We start from the raw sequence: 17,827 nt of genomic DNA, 5'->3' as shown, positions 1-17,827 counted from the left end.
TTTTATAGGGTAGAGTCTGGAACATGGAGAGTGAGGTTGGAACAAAGAGCAAGGGGCAGATATAAGCACGTGAAGAAAAGGGAAGAATGTGGAGGGGCCGGAGCATGGATTAAAAGGGAAAGGGGTAAAAAAGAGAAACAATGGCTTGAGGAAAGTGATGTAAAAGTATATTCATGTAACAAATGGCAAATCTGAAATTTCATATTTGGCTGAAAAAGCTTAGAATTCTCACTCAAGTCAATTAAGGAAATGAGGTGAGAAATAAATTAGATTTACATAAAGATTAACGATTTATGCATGCAATAAAAATGATCAGAATTTTTCTATTTAAAGTTGAGAATAATATTTATTCGATGAACTTTGACTTTTTAATAAGACTGTAGAAATTCTGGCAACAGTTTGCACCGTGGGCAGTTCATTCAATAGCTAATTCATTGGCTCCTATTCAGAGATTATTTGTGCTAAGAGCCAACATATATTTAAATTCGATGGGTTTAAGTAATGTTCTGCGTGAGTAATGGCCTTTTTAATAATAATGGAAGCACATGGATCACTCATAAGTGTTTCAATGCTCACCATAACACCTTTGAATAATTTTGGATAAACTGTCAGAGCCACTTATAAGAGAACATTCTGATGACTTATAGTTATTTCTTCCTGTCTGCAGAAAATGATGGCACTCTGGGCATAGCAACCAGACAATTGCTGAAATGAAAAGATAATACAATAAAAGTGTTTATCTATCAATGGGACCATGAGATATCAAGGGGAGCCGCCGAGCGCTAATGGTATTAACATCTTATCCTGAGAAAGGAGAATACAGACATTAGGCAAAAGATGAGGCGAAAACTGAAAAATCTGTGCGGTTGGAGGGCAGCCATCAATTGAAAAGGAATCGACTAAAATGAGAAAATGCTTTTCTAAGAAAAGAAAGGAAAGATTGAAAACCACTGAATGAAAAATATGCCTGTATTGAATGCAAAAAGTGAGCCATTGTCAGCAAAATCCTTCCAGTTCAGTTGAAGCAGCCGGGTGAGGTGTGAAATGAATGGATGCCTGCAGTGTCGGACTGACTCACCGGGATACCAGGAAAACTCCCGGTGGGCTTAGGTATCAGTGGGCCTTTATGCTGATAAACATTTGGCCTATTTCATGGCCATTCTTTATATCTATGAGAAGAAAGAGGCCAAATAGTTGGAATAATAGATTACAGTATGTAAAGAAGAGACTAGAGGTTGAGTGAGGAGAGGAAGAATAATAGTACTGAGAGTGGGCCCCTGGTCCAAGGTTTTTTTGGTGGGCCGGTCTAAGGTTTTTGAGTAGGCCTCTGGTCCAAGGTTTTTGGGTGGGCCCCTGGTCTCCCAGTCCGATACTGGATGCCTGTTTGTTTGTTATGTATTGCTATTATAAAATATCACTGCAATCTAATGTTGGGAAGACAGACAGAGCAGGATATAGGGCAGCATTTTGCACTGGAGCCCCAAGGAAAAAAAGCATTGTGAGACTTATAAGACTACTGGTCTCAGATGTGCCCAAACTGGAAGGTCTGGGATACTGGGCAGGCCACAAAGGCCCAGGCACAGGGCAGAAGAGAGATGGGGGGCTGGGCTAGAGATTTTGACAGTGCAAAAGGGGAGCTGTGGAGTGAGGGCGTGAGGGAAGTGAGCAGTGGGGCTGTATGAACACATGGGGTAAATGTGAAAGGCATGGAAAAAGGAAAAAAATTGACTGGCAGATTGATTGGAAGAGGGTTTAAAAGGGTGGTGTTGGGGATGGTGTTGCAAGCAGGTCGCTGCAGTGGGATGTGCGAGCGGAGCAGGTTGTGTGCAGGGGGGGGGCTCAGGGGCGCTGCTGCAATCAGACGGGTAACTTCAGGAGCCGTAATTCTGATTTTTAAATCGAAATTATGCCTCCGCTTGTAAGGAGGCAAAATTTGAATTGTTAAATATAATTTAATTAGTTTGGCCACTAGGTGGCAGTGCTTGTTAAGTTGAATCGTGAAAGTTGTTGGTACTGAAAACTAAATAAAAGAAGGATCAGGAAAAGGAAATAGGGTGGCCATTCTGGCAGTGATAGAGGAAGGGACAGTAGTCTTTGTTAGAGAGAGGTGAGGTTGTGCCGCTGTCTACCTGTTATGAAGGAGTCACGGCAATAAACTGCAACTGTTTAAGAGAAAGTCTTCTATACCTTGTGTCTTAAGGTTAAATGCTTGAACTCAATTGCACCCCCCCCCCTACACCCACTCTAGGGCAGGAGATGGTATGCTCTGTGTGAGAGGGGGCAGCATGGGAAAGGCTACCTCAGGGTGGCAAGAAGCCCTGAAACACCCCAGGGGGGGGCTGCTGTCACTGAGGACAGCACCCCCTGTCAATTTAGACTTTACCCTTAAAAAAGGCAAATCATTACATTGAAAAGTGACTTAGGAACCCCTGGAACTATTCCAAGGGAATAAACATGACAACCAATGAATTTAAAAGAACAGTAACATCAAAAAATGAAAGTGTTTTTAAGTAATGAATTAACAAGTGGGTTTATATACCACACATTTTGCTACAAGTATTCCAATAGCATTTGTTTCTCTCAATTATCACTGAATAGATCCTGATGAGAATACTAATCCAACCACACCTTTCATTGAGGAAAGTGAGACTGGCCTTCTAAACAATCGTGGGGTTTTCCGGATAACTGATTTGGATCTTGATACTTTAAGTCTACCAGAAAATCATGTAAACATTAAATAAACCCAACAGAAAGACAAGGCTACATGACTGTTTTCACTATACAGAATGGTATATCACTAGGACGGTGAGTGGTGACCCTCCTATCAATCTGTAGCTTGGTGTGTCCGGCATATTGGATGGGGCTTCTGGCATCGCAGCTTTGGAGACATGGTGAGACCTGTACGGAGATAGACAGTGTTCTTTAAATGATCATCATCTTTTTCTTCTTTTTTTTTCTTCTTTCTTTCTTTGTTTGTTGCAGAACATAGTGGTTTTTATGTTATCCACATTTACATACTGTGTTGAGTTGTTTTTTTTTTTTTTTTTTTGTTTTTTTTTTTATATGTATCTGGCATTCACTAATGCAATTCACCCTCCATCTTTGCACACGTGGATTCTGAATGTAACCTTGGCCGCACAGACCCAACCTGAACTGGCCGCGGCATGTTGAGTATATGCTTTGCTTGTTGGTAATCTTTGCGACTGTTCGGCACGGTCGTTATTATACCTCTACTGTAAAATTGTACTTGGTTTCTGTGCAGGACAGTATGTATGTAATAATGGATAACTGATCTTACAACTGTTGCTCAAATAAAAAATGTTGTTTGAAAAAAAAAATAAACCCAACAGGCTGGTGTTGCTTCCAATATTTGGTATGCCTATGATTAAGGGATTGTATCCCGAAATGCGTAGGGCGTTTGATCCTTGTAGGAGCCTGCAATAAACTTGCTACCTCCTTGAACGTAGTGCCATCCATCCTTTTGGCTTTGATTTGCTTCCAATAAGGACTAATTATATCTTAGTTTGGATCAAGTACAAGGTACTATTTTATTATTACAGATTGTTTAAAAAATTTGGATTATTTGATTTTAATGGGGTCTATCGGAGAAGGCCTTTCCGTAATTTGGAGCTTTCTGGACAACGGGTTTCCGGATGATGGATCCCATACCTTTAACTTCTATCTAGTCTGTTATTACCTTCAGTTTGTTAGTCAGATGCTCGGAATCCAGTAATGTAGGACCTTTATAGTCCTGATAACTATAATATCCATAATTTGGATCTTCATATCTTAAATCCACTAGAAAATAATTTAAACAGTAAATAAACAGGATTGTTTTGCTTCCAATAAGGATTAATTATATTTTAGTTTAGATCAAGTACAAGGAATTGTTTTATTATTACAGAGAAAAATGAAATAATTTGGATTATTAATTTGGATAAAATGGAGTCTAAGAGAGACAGCCATCCCTGTACTTATTACACTGATCTTCACTTAAGTTTCTAGTTCCTTTCTTGTTCTTGAATGATTCCTGTTCCCGTCTCAGTCCATACTCAGTCCACATGTCTGGTGGATTCCCTCGTACAGACCCAACTGGACTCCATTTACTGTCTGGCATCTGCCCCATCTACTGACCTCACTTTGCTTCTACCTGCTCAGATCCCTGGTCATCTCTTCTTTGCTCAGAATCAGGGTCAGTGAATAAGGATTGATCTGAGTTACAGTAGAATGTAGACGTCACCTTGGTGCCACAGTCTTTCTAGTCTTGATTTTCTGCACATTACATGAGCTCCAGGCTGCTAGTCCTAATACAGCTTTTATCGACAATAAGGAACTAGATCTCCCTTATAGAAAACTTGAACAACCAGGACTCATTCTTCTGTATAAATGTTGCCTATCAGAGCACATATCACTGAGCATCATAGAAAAACCCTATTGTAATGTTCTTAATTGTTTAAGAAAACCAATGTAGAAGTCAATGGAAAGACACCTGCACAAACACAGGGAGAACAGAATAACTCCTTGCAGGTGATACCCTAGCCAGAATCATACTTAATGAACCTGCTGCTGTAAGGTATCAATGGAAAAAAATGACCCATTTTGACCCACTGGCACCCATGCAAATGTTTAAGTAAACCTATTTCAATGAAAGTTTTAGTACACATGTTTCATAAACGCCTATGAAATGCCAAAACCTGACTGGTCAAATAGATTGGAGGCAGGGGGCAACCAAGTAATGCAACTGATCTTTTTTTTTTTTACACCAAAAATGGCTTTTCTCCTCTGGATAAGAATATGGTGCCTGAGACATTTGTTGACATTTGGTTATACCATGTCTTCGACAATTAAGTAAACCTTGAGAGAAGGACACACGTTTATGGAAATCATTTTTTTGGCAATGAAATATATGGAATGATAATGCTGACATTTTTATATAAGCTGGATATCTTTTTACCTGAGAAATTGAAGAAAGAACAGGGCTGTCCAGCACTAATATAGCCCACGATTAAGTGCCCTGGTGGGTACAAAAACGCGTAGGGTGGATGGAGATGCAAGTATACATTTTTAACTTTGTAAAATAAAGATATATATTTTTTAACTTAAAAACTTTTCTGGTCCTGTGGATCCATTTGAGTGTCAAATAGCCCTGTTCTTTCTTCGATTTCTCTGGCGTGCCGCTCCCTAAAGCTGGGGGTCTGGGGTTGGTGCACCCGAACAACATCTACTACTCAGTAAGATATTTATGTAGGGATGTGAAAATCTTAGACACCCTTACACTTTACAGACAGGCACATTCCTAGTAATATGGACACCTTAGTGGGTCCTTATGGGGACCTTGTGCTTATGTAACCCCTGTAGTTTACACAGTGTACACCAGATGGGACTGTGCCAGAGTATAAAAGGTTTAGGAACCATGTGCTCTGGGTCCATTGCTTTAGCCTAACCAAGCAGGCTGGAAGGGAATGGGTAGTGTCGACCCTAGGCGCCTTGGCCCTAGTAATTAGACAGCTATACTCGTTTATAGATCACTCTTCTGCGTGATAGAGAGGTTATTTAGTTGAGCAGCTCAAGGCTCCGCCGAGGAGATTAGAGGGATTAAGATCCCAGGGTATTACTGACCCAGAGTAAGGAACCAAGTGTTGAGATAGGGATGTCAGGAGTTCCCCTAGTCTGCCACTGGAAGATATCCTGAAAACTGGGCAATACCCATCACATGCTGTCAACTTACTCTCTGCTGTTTATTCCCTAGCCTGTGGGGATTCAGCCTATACGTGCTGTGAGTATATGCTTCCTTTATGCTGCTGTGTATGTTCTATACTCCATTGTGGATCAATGTGCTGAATGATCTATGTGCTATTGTTCAATAAACACAGTTCTTGGTTCAAACGTTAAAGAACTACTGGCGCCCTTCATTGTGCTATTGTAGTCACAGTTACAGTTACACTACACCCTTGCCTCCACCGCGTTGCGAGGGCTTACCCCTGAGAAAGAGAGCTCATCTGTGGTCTCAGCCCACAAAGGAAAGTAGCTAAAACTGTCCTAGCACAAGTCAGTTTATTATAGCGCTACATTTACAATATATTCTGGGGCACCTTGTCTCTCTAAACATTGCTATCTTCTTACCTGCTCAACAAGATCTTGATTAAATGTATATGATACCCGCCAGCCTACAAACAATAAAAAGTAGGCATCTTGGCATGAGTAGCAGTGGAATGACTGCAAATATTAAACATTTAAACTCTTATTATGAGGTCTTCAAAGTTCACATACCCACTCTACGCTTATAGAATCCAAGAATGTGAATGTAAGGTCTCATTTATGAATGCAAGCTCAAGGAACTAAAGCTGATACAAAATTTTGTGCACTTTAATGTTATTCAAAAATTGCACCAATACAATGCTCTGGAGAGCTCTGGATTTAGCACCAGCCTTGAGCTGCTGGCAATTTCAGGGCAGATTCGGAACTAGAGTTAGACTGAAGAGGCATATGTCTAGGATGCAGCAGTGGAGAGCGCCTATTATTATTATTAACATATATTTATATACATATATATATATATATATATAGGCACATAACTAAACCTACCTGCCTACCCATAGTCCTGGCCATTCTGTACCTCTGACCAGTAGAGAGTGGGAGTGATTGGAGACAGATGATGGCAGGGGGCTTGCCTTGGGGCCACTTACCTTTTTGCAAGCCACTACTCCAGGGTTTCTTAGTGGGTGGCATTGATACTTTCAACTGACAGTATCGACATCCCACAGGAAAAGTGACATTTGCACATAAATTCATTAAGAAAAATAGGCAGCGTTAGCATCCTCTTTAGCACCAATGGCACATATCCAATATTGCCATGAACATCAAGAGCGGATAATCCTCAATGTTTTCAGCACACAAGGTAGATATCCTACCATGTCATTTAAACCCATGGTAGATACCCTGTCATATACAGTCATGGCAGATGCCCTACATTGTCACATACACCTTTGGCAAAGTTCTTACTTACTGTATATATACCCATAGCAGATATTGTACATAATCATATACAGCCACGGCAGATCTCTGACATAGTCCTTTATACCTGGCAGATATCTTGCTTTGCCATAAGCTCCTACGTCACATATCCTACATTGTCATATATAGCCATGACAATGTTGGGTATCTGCCATGGGTATTATTATTATTATGCTGCTGATGTTGCAAACTGGTTGAATATACACAGGCCACTGCACAAACGAATAATGCTACTCCATCTTTCTTCATGTACATGCAAATGTCAGCTGGAGGGGGACCGAGAAGAATGAAACTATTTACTTGCTCAGAAAACCTGCATTTGTTTTTCTTTCATTTGCTCTTAATTGTGTGTTAAATTTCAGCATTTCGGTTCATTTCCCTCCCCTCTCCGGTTCCATTAGGTGCAGCCTGGATTCTAGAGCCTGCCGCTGAGGAAGCCAATTTTAAACTCGCTTACTTTTTCCTGGTTTCTGCCACGGTAAATTACACAGACATGCATTGATTGTTATCTGTATCTAAGATCTGACTCACTAAGAGCCACTTATCCCTCTAGGCTAAGTTCTCCTTTAATCTCTTCCGAACTAATGAGTAGAATTTTATAGGCTCATTACAAGCTATTCATAGCATTCAACTTTTTCAGGTTTCTATTGTTTTCCCAGGATATAAAAAAAGAGATATATTCCCATCCCTTAGGGCAGAGACACACGTGGAGATTTGGGCAGATTTAGTCGCCAGGCGATAAATCGCCTCTTCTTCAGGGCGACTAATCTCCCCGAACTGCCTTCCCCTGCAAGAATGTAAATCACCGGTGGGATGGCACTCTCAGCCATTCGTTTTCCAAAATCATGTGAGGAAACTTTGGGCGACTTCAGAAATTTTACATTCCGATTTAGATTCTAGCCGGCCGAAGGCAGTTCGGGGAGATTAGTCGCCCGAAGAAGAGAAGACTTGTCAACGGGCAACTAAATCTCCATGTGTCTCTGCCTTTAGCTTTCCTGCTGAAGGAATAATATATTAGCGGACGCTAATGCAGTCTGGAAAAGCAAACAGATGGTACCTTTCCCTTGTTACTAACAACTACCGTAAAATCAATATTTTATTTTTGCAGAAATAAAAATCTGCGGATACATTGAAAAGCAGATGCACCTGAACCGGAGCCTTTTCATGATTTTGTCTATTAATAATGCTCCAAGGAAAATTCTGATATATTATCATAAATTTTTGTTTGTAAACATTATAATGAGCAGGGAACGACTGAGCAGTCTCATTCTTTCTTTTTCCTTTTACACTTTTTGCTATTATTGAATTATTTTGCTCGCTTTTCTAGTCGAATAATCCATAAAAGTCAAGGCATTGCTGTAATACACCTATTCTTCCAATACTAACATGGCCTAGACATGAAGGGAATGTATAAATAATAAACAAGATAATCAATAATGTGATTCTATACCTCTGCATAGTAATACCATATAGAACTTGGGAATCTATCTGTTGGTATGGTGAATTTTATATGTTATGGCAGTATGTCAGAATACTAACAATTTGTAAGCTGCATTCTGTATGTTATTCCTTTTCGCTATGACCATTAATTCTATATGACAATGCCTTTGTTTTTGGAAAAATAGAGAATATTTAAAAAATAAAAAGCAGATGCACCTGTTAATATCAGCCCACCAGCTGGCATGAAGATTAGCAACATTACAACTGTACAAATAAATGTACGTAGATATAATCAGAAATACGTCTGTCTTTGGAGTTAATATTGGAATAATGTAATAAAAGTCGCAAAGAGAAAAACTATTTGCATCAATAAGAATAAAAATGTGCATTTTCTTAGACAGTTATAACACTGTGAATTTTGATTGCACATTGCGCAATTTTAGAGGAAAACTATAAACCTCCAACAATGTGGGTCTCTATAAAAAAGATATTGCATAAAACAGTTCATATGTAAAATCCTGCTTCGTGTAAATAAACCATTTTCGTAATAATATACTTTCATAGTAGTATGTGCCATTCGGTAATTCTAAATAGAAAATTGCCATTTGAAAAAATAAGGGCCGCCCCCTGGGATCCTACAAGTGACGGTGCACACAAACAAACTATACATGTTAGGTCACATGAGCCAATTAACAGACAGAGTTGTGTCTTTTGCTTCCACACTTCTTCCTGTTACAGTTAGAGCTGCAGTATTTCTGGTCAGGTGATCTCTGAGGCAACACAGAGACCATCACAAAATGGTGGTTCAAGGCAAGAGATGTAAAAGGGCAATATTTACTTAAATATATATTCCAGTTTGGTAAGATTATTTAATATGCCACTTAAAGGAGAAGGAAAGGTTAAAACTAAGTAAGCCTTATCAGAAAGGTCCATCTAAATATACCAGTAAACCCCCAAAGTAATGTTGCTCTGAGTCCCCTGTCAAAAGAAACACTGCATTTCTTTCCTTCTATTGTGTACACATGGGCTTCTGTATCAGACTTCCTGCCTTCAGCTTAAACCTCATTGCCCTGGGCAAGAGCATGCTCAGTTTGCTCCTCTTCCCCCTCCCCTCCCTTCTCTACTGTAATCTGAGCCCAGAGCAGGGAGAGACTCAGGCAGGAAGTGATGTCACACCACATTAATACTGCAGCTTCTATCCTAAACAAACAGAGAGTTTCTAGAGCTTTTTACTCAGGTATGGTAAAATATTCTACAGAATAAATATAGCATTCTAGCTTGCACTATTGCAGCTAATCTATTGGCAATAAAATGCCTCCGTAGCTTTCCTTCTCCTTTAATTTGATATAAACTCTCTGTTCTTAAATATTTATTTTGGGGGTAAAGTTTTCCTTTAAGAAGTGCTTGAAGGTGTCCCAATCTTTTGGAGCAAACATAACTTTATTCAGTAAGAGTTTTTATTACATATACTGTACACTGGTGCAAACTAGAAAATGTGCAATCTTTATTCCACTGTTTCTACTGTTTTTAACACAGTTCAGGGGTTTGCCCCAGAATTCCATATTCATTGCACCCACTTAGCTTAGAGTTTTGATCTTGTCTGAACCTCCAGCCTCTCTTTCTAACTGCCTGGCTGTAAGCATCCTTACCTCCATCCATAGCTCTCTAGTTGTGTTGCAATTCCCTAACAAAAAGTCAGAAGTAGTAATATAGAATCTATACTGCAATGGCCAGTGAATCAGTACATACAACTTGTGCCTGTAGTAGTAAATGAGCCCTACCTTGTCATATCTGTGATAGGAATATTATTAGTTTTACTGATATTTGATATGGAGGCGGTTCACCTTTAAGTTAACTTTTATTATGTTATAGAACAGCCAATTCTAAGCAACTTTTCAATTGGTTTTATTTAGTTTTATAGTTATTTGCCTTTTTCAAATGGGGGTTGCTGACTCCCTTCTAAAAAAAACAAATGCTCTGTAAGGCTACAAATGTATTGTTATTGTTACTTTTTATTACTGATCCTTCTATTCAGGCCTCTCCTATTCATATTCCAGTCTCTTATTCAAATCGATGCATGGTTGCTAGGGTAATGTGGCCCCTAGCCATCAGATTATTTATAATGCAAATGAAAGAACTGCTGAATAAAAGGCTAAATAACTGAAGAACCTTAAATAATAAAAAATTAAAACCAATTGCAAATTATTTCAGAATATCACTCTCTACATCATACTAAAAGTTAACTCAAAGGGGAACAACACCTTTAAATGGGCAACTATGGCATCATATTTACCTACAGGTTAATGCAATGCTAGCAGAGCTTTATTTATACCTCTCTGCAAACCTATGGAGTTGTCCCTGCTATGTATGGCACTGATCCATTGGCTATGCCCCCAATAACATAATATCACACCCCATTCTGAATGACAGGAGAGGTATGGGTGGGCATAAGGACATTTAATTTAAATGAAAACAGCAAGCTAAGCCTTGCCCAGTGCCCAGTGTCCTGCCTACCCACTCCAAAACAGCACTGCACCTACAGCATCCACGTTGGTCCACATGCCTATTCCAACACATCCACCTTTTGATTCACGGCACTCCCTTCTTGCTTCTCTGCCTGCCCCCCTAACTCTAAGTTGCACCTAAAGCTGGCCATAGATGCAAAGATCCGATTGTTCGAATTCTCGAATGATTGGACTTCCCTCGGACTTCCCTATCTCCCGACCTGCCACTAACCATTCAGATCAAATAAAGTAGTAAAAGAACAGATCAGCCGATGTTCTGCCCCTGACAGCAATCGTACGATAGTTATGTCTGACCAAAGCTGGTGACAGTCTCCCACTGAAAATCGTACGATCGGCAATACACGCAGAGATATTATCGGCAGCCGACAGAAATCTTTTAACCTGTCTGATCAACCAAACGACCAATCTCCATGGGACGAAAAACATCAGGACTCTCCACACATGGTCCGAAAATCGTACGAATCCTCGATTCGTACGATCGGATCTTTGCCTCTATGGCCAGCTTTAGAGACATGCTTCATCTCTCTATAATTTCAGCCCTGAAATATAGTGGAGAAAACAAACACACATTGAGCTCTTAATTTGATATAAGACAAATACAGGTATGGGACCTGTTATCCAGAATGCACGGAACCTGGGGTTTTCTGGATAACAGATCTTTCTGTTATTTGAATCTCCATACCTTAAGTCTACGACATCATCATCTAAACATTAAATAAACCCAATAGGCTGGTTTTGCTTCCAATAAGGATTAATTATATCTTAGTTGGGATCAAGTACAAGGTACTGTTTGATTATTACAGAGAAAAGGAAATCATATTTCAAAATTTGGATTATTTGGATAAAATGGAGTCTATGGGAGACGGCCTTTCCATAATTCTGAGCTTTCTGGATAACGGGTTTCTGGATAATGTATCCCATACCTGTACCAAGTTACTGTAGAAAAGGACATTTGTAACTGTCAAAATAAAGATTACAACAATATGTAATGTTATCAAAATATCTACATTTCACCATCACTGACCACTATCTCTTTTTTGGCCGAAATAGAGCTACAGTCACATGAGTAGTAGAAAACAATGAAGCACACGTATATCTGGAAATATACAAGCTCTCCTTGATCTACAGTATATCCTTGTTATCAATAGGGTCCTGACCAAAGGTTGGAACTCCAACGGGGGCATGAATGTTTTGCAGTCAAGGCAGTTTGCTCCTGAATAGCTGAATAGCCAAGAGACATATTGCAGTCGAGTTGTCCCGCAGCTCAGCCATCATACACTGGCAATGATCATATATTTATAACACAAGGTGACAACTTGAGACCTAGCCCAATATTGGTTTTGTCAAGTAGCCAGTCAATCTAATGGACATGATGATAGACGAGGCAGCTGCTGAGCATGTCGAGATAACTTTAAGCGTGCCTTGTGGTTGTTTACATTTTCATTATCCCCCAAATATACCATTTATTAATACAAGTGTATCTTTTTTCTATCCTGGAAACATGAGTGCACTTACGTAACACATTAAACATTCAAAGCACGTAATTTATAGTTTGGTAGGTTTACGATAATGGGTCTGCTTACTGTACTCATTAGGAGTCTGATTAGCAGGCAATTTGCATTTTCGTGAACTATGTTTACCGTCCCCCTATAATAATGTGCAGTGAAACAGATACTGTGCGAGTTAAAAGCCAGATGAAATACACCCTTGGGTACTAAGAGAGCTTAGTTCAGTTTTAGACCAGCTTCTATTTCTGATTTCTCAGATTCGCTTTCATCTGGTATGGTGCCTATGGATTGGATTAAAGCTGATGTCATTATTATAAAAAAGGGATTATGATCTCAGCCTGGCAATTATAGGCCAGTAAGTTTGACATCCATGGTGGGCAAATAATTTGAAGGCTTCTAAGGGATCATATTCAAAATGTTGTCCTGGTGAATGGCATTATGAGCAGCAATCAGCATGGCTTTATGAAGGATAGGTCATGTCAGACAAATTAGATGCTTTTTATGATGAGGTAAGTAAGATGCTGGACAGTGGGGGGGGCAGTAGATGTGATCTATTTGGATTTTGTCAAGGCGTTTGATACTGTGCCCCACAAGGGCTGTTGGGCTTAATGAATTCATTTGCACATGGATAGAAAACTGGCTACAGGATGGGGTACAGAGGGTGGTTGTTAATGGTACGTTCTCTACTTGGAGTAAGGTTCAGATTTCGGCTACTTTTTGGGCCTTTGGCTGGTTTGTACTTTGGAAACCAGCCAATTTGCCAATCCTGTGTCTCCCAATGCATGTTGGTTAATGCCGTTTTGTTTAACAATTTGCCAAATGCCAAGTTTAATGTAAGACTACAATACCCAGCATGCAATTGGACTGACTTGTGAAGAAGTCGGGAGTTACCAGATACTGGGCTCTCAAGCATTTTTGCATTTTCTGTTGACTTAAAAATCAGCTGTCCACCAAAATTTCTAGAGGTTGAGCTGTTTAACCAATATTTATAGAAATTGTATATGTATTAGGGCCTCATGGGGCCCCTATACATCCTGAGCCCTCCACTGCAGTTACTCTGTAGTCAAATCTGTAACCTTTTGCTTCATGGAAAAATTTATATATATATATATATATATATATACAAGTCTCATGGGTGTCCGCACTCTTTTCTCCTGTTTTGCTGAGGTGCATGATCAAGTGTTGTATTATATATGATAAAGGATCAGCACACTCATTTGTAGATCAATCAAACGTGCTTTTATTTAACACAGCATTGTGTCCAACGTTTCGGTCCCACTTGGGGACCTTTATCAAGGTCCCCAAGTGGGACCGAAACGTTGGACACAATGCTGTGTTAAATAAAAGCACGTTTGATTGATCTACAAATGAGTGTGCTGATCCTTTATCATATATATATATATATATATATATATATATATATATATATATATATATATATATATATATATCCCCTGTAAATATGCAAACTGTAAAAAAAAAATAGAAGTTCCAAGTGCTTTTATCTAGTTTACAAAAGAGTTTGCCTCACACTCGCCACTCGTAACGTGCCTTCTACCCTTAGCAGAATATGTGGATTACAGTATTTACATCTGAACTGTGCTGCGTGGGTGTTTGTCGTGTATGCCACTTATTATAGGCTTCTAGTCACTACGTTTGAGCTGTACTTCTGGGTGAAAGCACTTGGGAGCCAGCTGGGTTTTGCAAATTATTATTGTCCAAATTGTGTCACTGCCGAAGTGCCTTTACATTTCCAATTACTGCTTTTATTGAATATCGCTTTGGCCGGGGGAATAGAGGGAAGAGCCCAGGTTCTGCAGTAAAGATTACAGTTGTTGGGAAGGGTTTCAATGGAAGCTGACACTCTGTTTTTAATTGCCATTTATATATTTATCCGTTGCAAATGTCAGATATGTGGCTTTCTGTTTGCTTGGTAAATAATAGGAAATGCTATTGCCAAGGCAACTGAAGTGAACCCTATTTTACTCAAGAGCGCCCAGCAGTAGCTGCTCTCCCTAAAGGCATTGTGGGGCACAAGGTCTTCCCCATCATATCCTCTCTGAGCATCCCCTGCTATCAATGCACAAAGCTGACCTAGCCCTGGTTTCAGCATTCATGCTCCTGGTCAGTAGTCCATGCTTAGCTGAATCCAGCACAACCGGTGGCACACAATTTTGAATGCCATGACCTCCTGGCATCAGGGTCCGATTAACTTGGCTCAAGTCAGTTGCGACTGTTGTCTCGCTACAAAAACCTAGGAACTGCACCAGGCTTCCAGGAACTCCAGGGTTCCATTTCATGCACTTGTGCATAATTAATCAGAGAAGGGTCATAGAGCATATTGCTGGGCAGCTCAACGTGGCTTCCATTTAGTGCCAAGACAAATTCAATTTTCCCAATTTGTCTTCTCTTAACCTCCCCTAGATCAGTCACCAATTCAGGTTAATACAAGTTAAAATTGTTCACTTTCTGTTCTGAAACCTTTCTGTAAGCACTGATTAACCTCCCCCAGCACAGTCATCAATCCAGATTCTCCACGACAAGTTAAAATTCCCCACTTTCTTTTATTTGCCCTTGCATAATAATTATAATCCTACCAGTGGCAGGACTACTAGAGGTGGGCATGGGCGTGCCAGAAGGCTTTCATTGTTATAAGAAGGACTGGCAGGTAGTAATGATCATGGGGGAAGGTGCAAAATGTGAATGGCACTTATGTCTATCATTTACCACCAATAATACACCAAATTCACAAATATTTAGAACACTTGCATGTTGTAGATCAAGGTTCCACAAACATTTTTTAACAATGAGCCCCGCATGAGCATCACAAGCATGAAAAAAGTCCCTGGGGATGCCAAATACTGTAAGTGCTGTGATTGACTATTTGGTAGCCCCTGTGTGGACTGGCAGCCTACAGGAGACAGGAGATCAAAACTTGCCTCCAAGCCAGGAATTCAAAAATTAGCACCTGCTATAAGCTCACTGGGAGCAATATTCAAGGAACATGCAACATGTTGCTCGACAGCCACTGCTTGGGGATTATTGTTCTAGCTGCTACCTATACCCAATGGAATGGTTAAAGGAGAACCAAACCCTTTTAATTAAAATCCCCTACCCCCCTACCCTACATAAACCCCCTCTCTGCTCCCCCCCCCAGCCTAGGTGTTACCCTGGATATATGCCCTTAACTCTTTATTTACACCTACCTCATTGCAGGTTCAGGGCATCAGAGTTCATGGGCGCCATCTTCTTCTCTTCGTAATCTTCGAGTATTCTTACGGCGCTTCAGCAATTTCCGTGGCTTTCGGAAACTGCAATGAGGAGTAAGTAAAGAGCTGGGGCATTTACCCAGGGTAACACCTAGGCTGGGGGGGGGGGGCAGGGGAGCTGGAGGGGGTCTATGTAGGGTAGGGAGGTGATTTTAATAAATAGGGTTTGGTTCTCCTTTAACACATTAGTTCTAGGGGAAATATTTTCATATAAGATTACTTGCCCGCTGCACCAATCACAGCTTCCTCAGCGCACTTTACTTCTGAATGATTATAAGCTCAAGGTGTGGCACCGCTGGTAGTGGAAGAATTCCATTGGTGGAACATTTCCAAATACATCTACACAATAACAGATTTTGGATGGGGAAAGAGTAAATCTTTTTCACACAAGCCCACCAAAGCGTAGTTCTGAAAATACATTCTGCCTATCCTGAAATTCTGTGTTTAATACATTTAAAGTGGTGGGGTTGCAAAATAAAAACTAAAGACTTTCAAAGTTGACAAAGAGTTGCTAAGACTAATACAGACAATTTAAAGATAATTTGTGAGCTCTGGGCCTCTGTTGGCTTCTGTTCCATATGTAATGTTATTAGGAGGGATATTAAAGATCTGCTATGGCAGTGAATACTTTTAACACTTTCACCCTGACATTACTCAGAGTAAACTTTACATAATGCTGCTCTGTATCTCCGTTCCCCAAGGTAATCTGTATTTCCATTCTTTCCACTCCACTTGTCCAATTAGTAGCATTTTAAATGGATTGTTCTACTTATTTAATATTAATATGCAATATGATATCCGTTTGCAGCTGTTCTTAGTTTTATAGGTGGTTTGCATTCTGATGTTCTCATGTTTGCAATTTAAACTGTTATTTGGTAGCTAGTGAATATGAGAGGGACTGAAAAGAAAGGTAAGGAATATAAAAATTATAACATAGTTTCAAAACAAATCTACTTTTTGGTTGTTGCTTGGGACTGGGTTCAGGTTTTTAAATTCAGGATAAAATGCCAGAAATGGAAAGCAAATGATTCAAAACTACATCAAGCAGAAAAGGTGGACCAATATCTACATTATTCAGAAATCTTCTTACAAGCTGGACAACCTATACCCGCCTGTTATGTTTTGGTAGGCGAGGATGAGTAGAGTATAACAGTGCTTTATTAGAAGGCTCATGCAGCCATTACACAACAGTAAGCAACTCTAACACCACAAGCTGTATAGAAAGTATGCACAGCATAAGTATTGAGCACAGTGACATCTAGAGGCCATCTGTATAAACACCACACCATCAACCTTTATAGAGTAGTTTTTGGGTAATTTTTTTGTTCACAGCTCACCCTGCCCCAGACACAAGTCGCCTGATAACCACAGCTTTCAAGCAATGTTCATAGTGGACAACAAAAGGTATCTTAGGGTACTAAAAAACTGGCAGATAAAGTGAAATAATCTTGTGTACCAATGATCTAACTAACCAGTGGCACTTGCCTAATGAGGAGGAGTTGAGAAACTTGCCTCAGGTGCCCCACAGGTTACCAGGGGCAGCAGAAAGCCACTTCTGGTTATTGTAAGAGCCAAATTTCCATGTTTTAAAAAAGAGTACCTTCAGCACTGAAAAGGGGGAGTGCGGGGTGGGGAGGGAAGCAGAAAGAAAGCTGTCAGAGGGGGTCAAGATCACCCCTGGATCTAACAAACTTTACCCCTACTAAAAGATAGGTCCAACCTGTAGCAGGGTACGCCTTGCTTGTAAGAGCCCAGATGAGCTCTATGTCTAACAGAAGAGGTTCTGAGAGACTAATAGAAGACTAAGGAAGATGTTCTGAGCTCAAATTCAAAGTCTGGAGACAAAGAAAGAAGTAGTGTGTTCAGTTTCGAAGACTAGAGACTAAGGAAGACGTAGTGAGCTCAACTGCAAAGACTGGAGACTAAGGAAGATGTTCTGAGCTTAACTGCAAAGAATGGAGAATAAGGAAGAAGTAGTGAGCTCAACTGCAAAGACTAGAGACCAAGGAAGAAGTAATGAGCTCAACTGCAAAGACTGTAGACTAAGGAAGAAGTAGTGAGCTCAACTGCA

The 17,827-nt window shown here is 40.1% G+C and overlaps 1 protein-coding gene across 1 annotated transcript in view; it reads right to left on the bottom strand.

Annotated features, from left to right (window-relative positions):
- Positions 1–17,827, bottom strand: part of LOC108707303 (PI-PLC X domain-containing protein 3) — a 61,790-nt gene that overhangs the window by 25,205 nt on the left and 18,758 nt on the right. The gene's annotated exons all lie outside the window — the stretch shown is intronic.

This window comes from Xenopus laevis, chromosome 1S (assembly GCF_017654675.1).
Source record: "Xenopus laevis strain J_2021 chromosome 1S, Xenopus_laevis_v10.1, whole genome shotgun sequence".
NCBI classification, from domain to species: domain Eukaryota; kingdom Metazoa; phylum Chordata; class Amphibia; order Anura; family Pipidae; genus Xenopus; species Xenopus laevis.
Note: the sequence above shows the minus strand (reverse complement) of the source record. Positions and strands in the feature narration are given on the sequence as shown.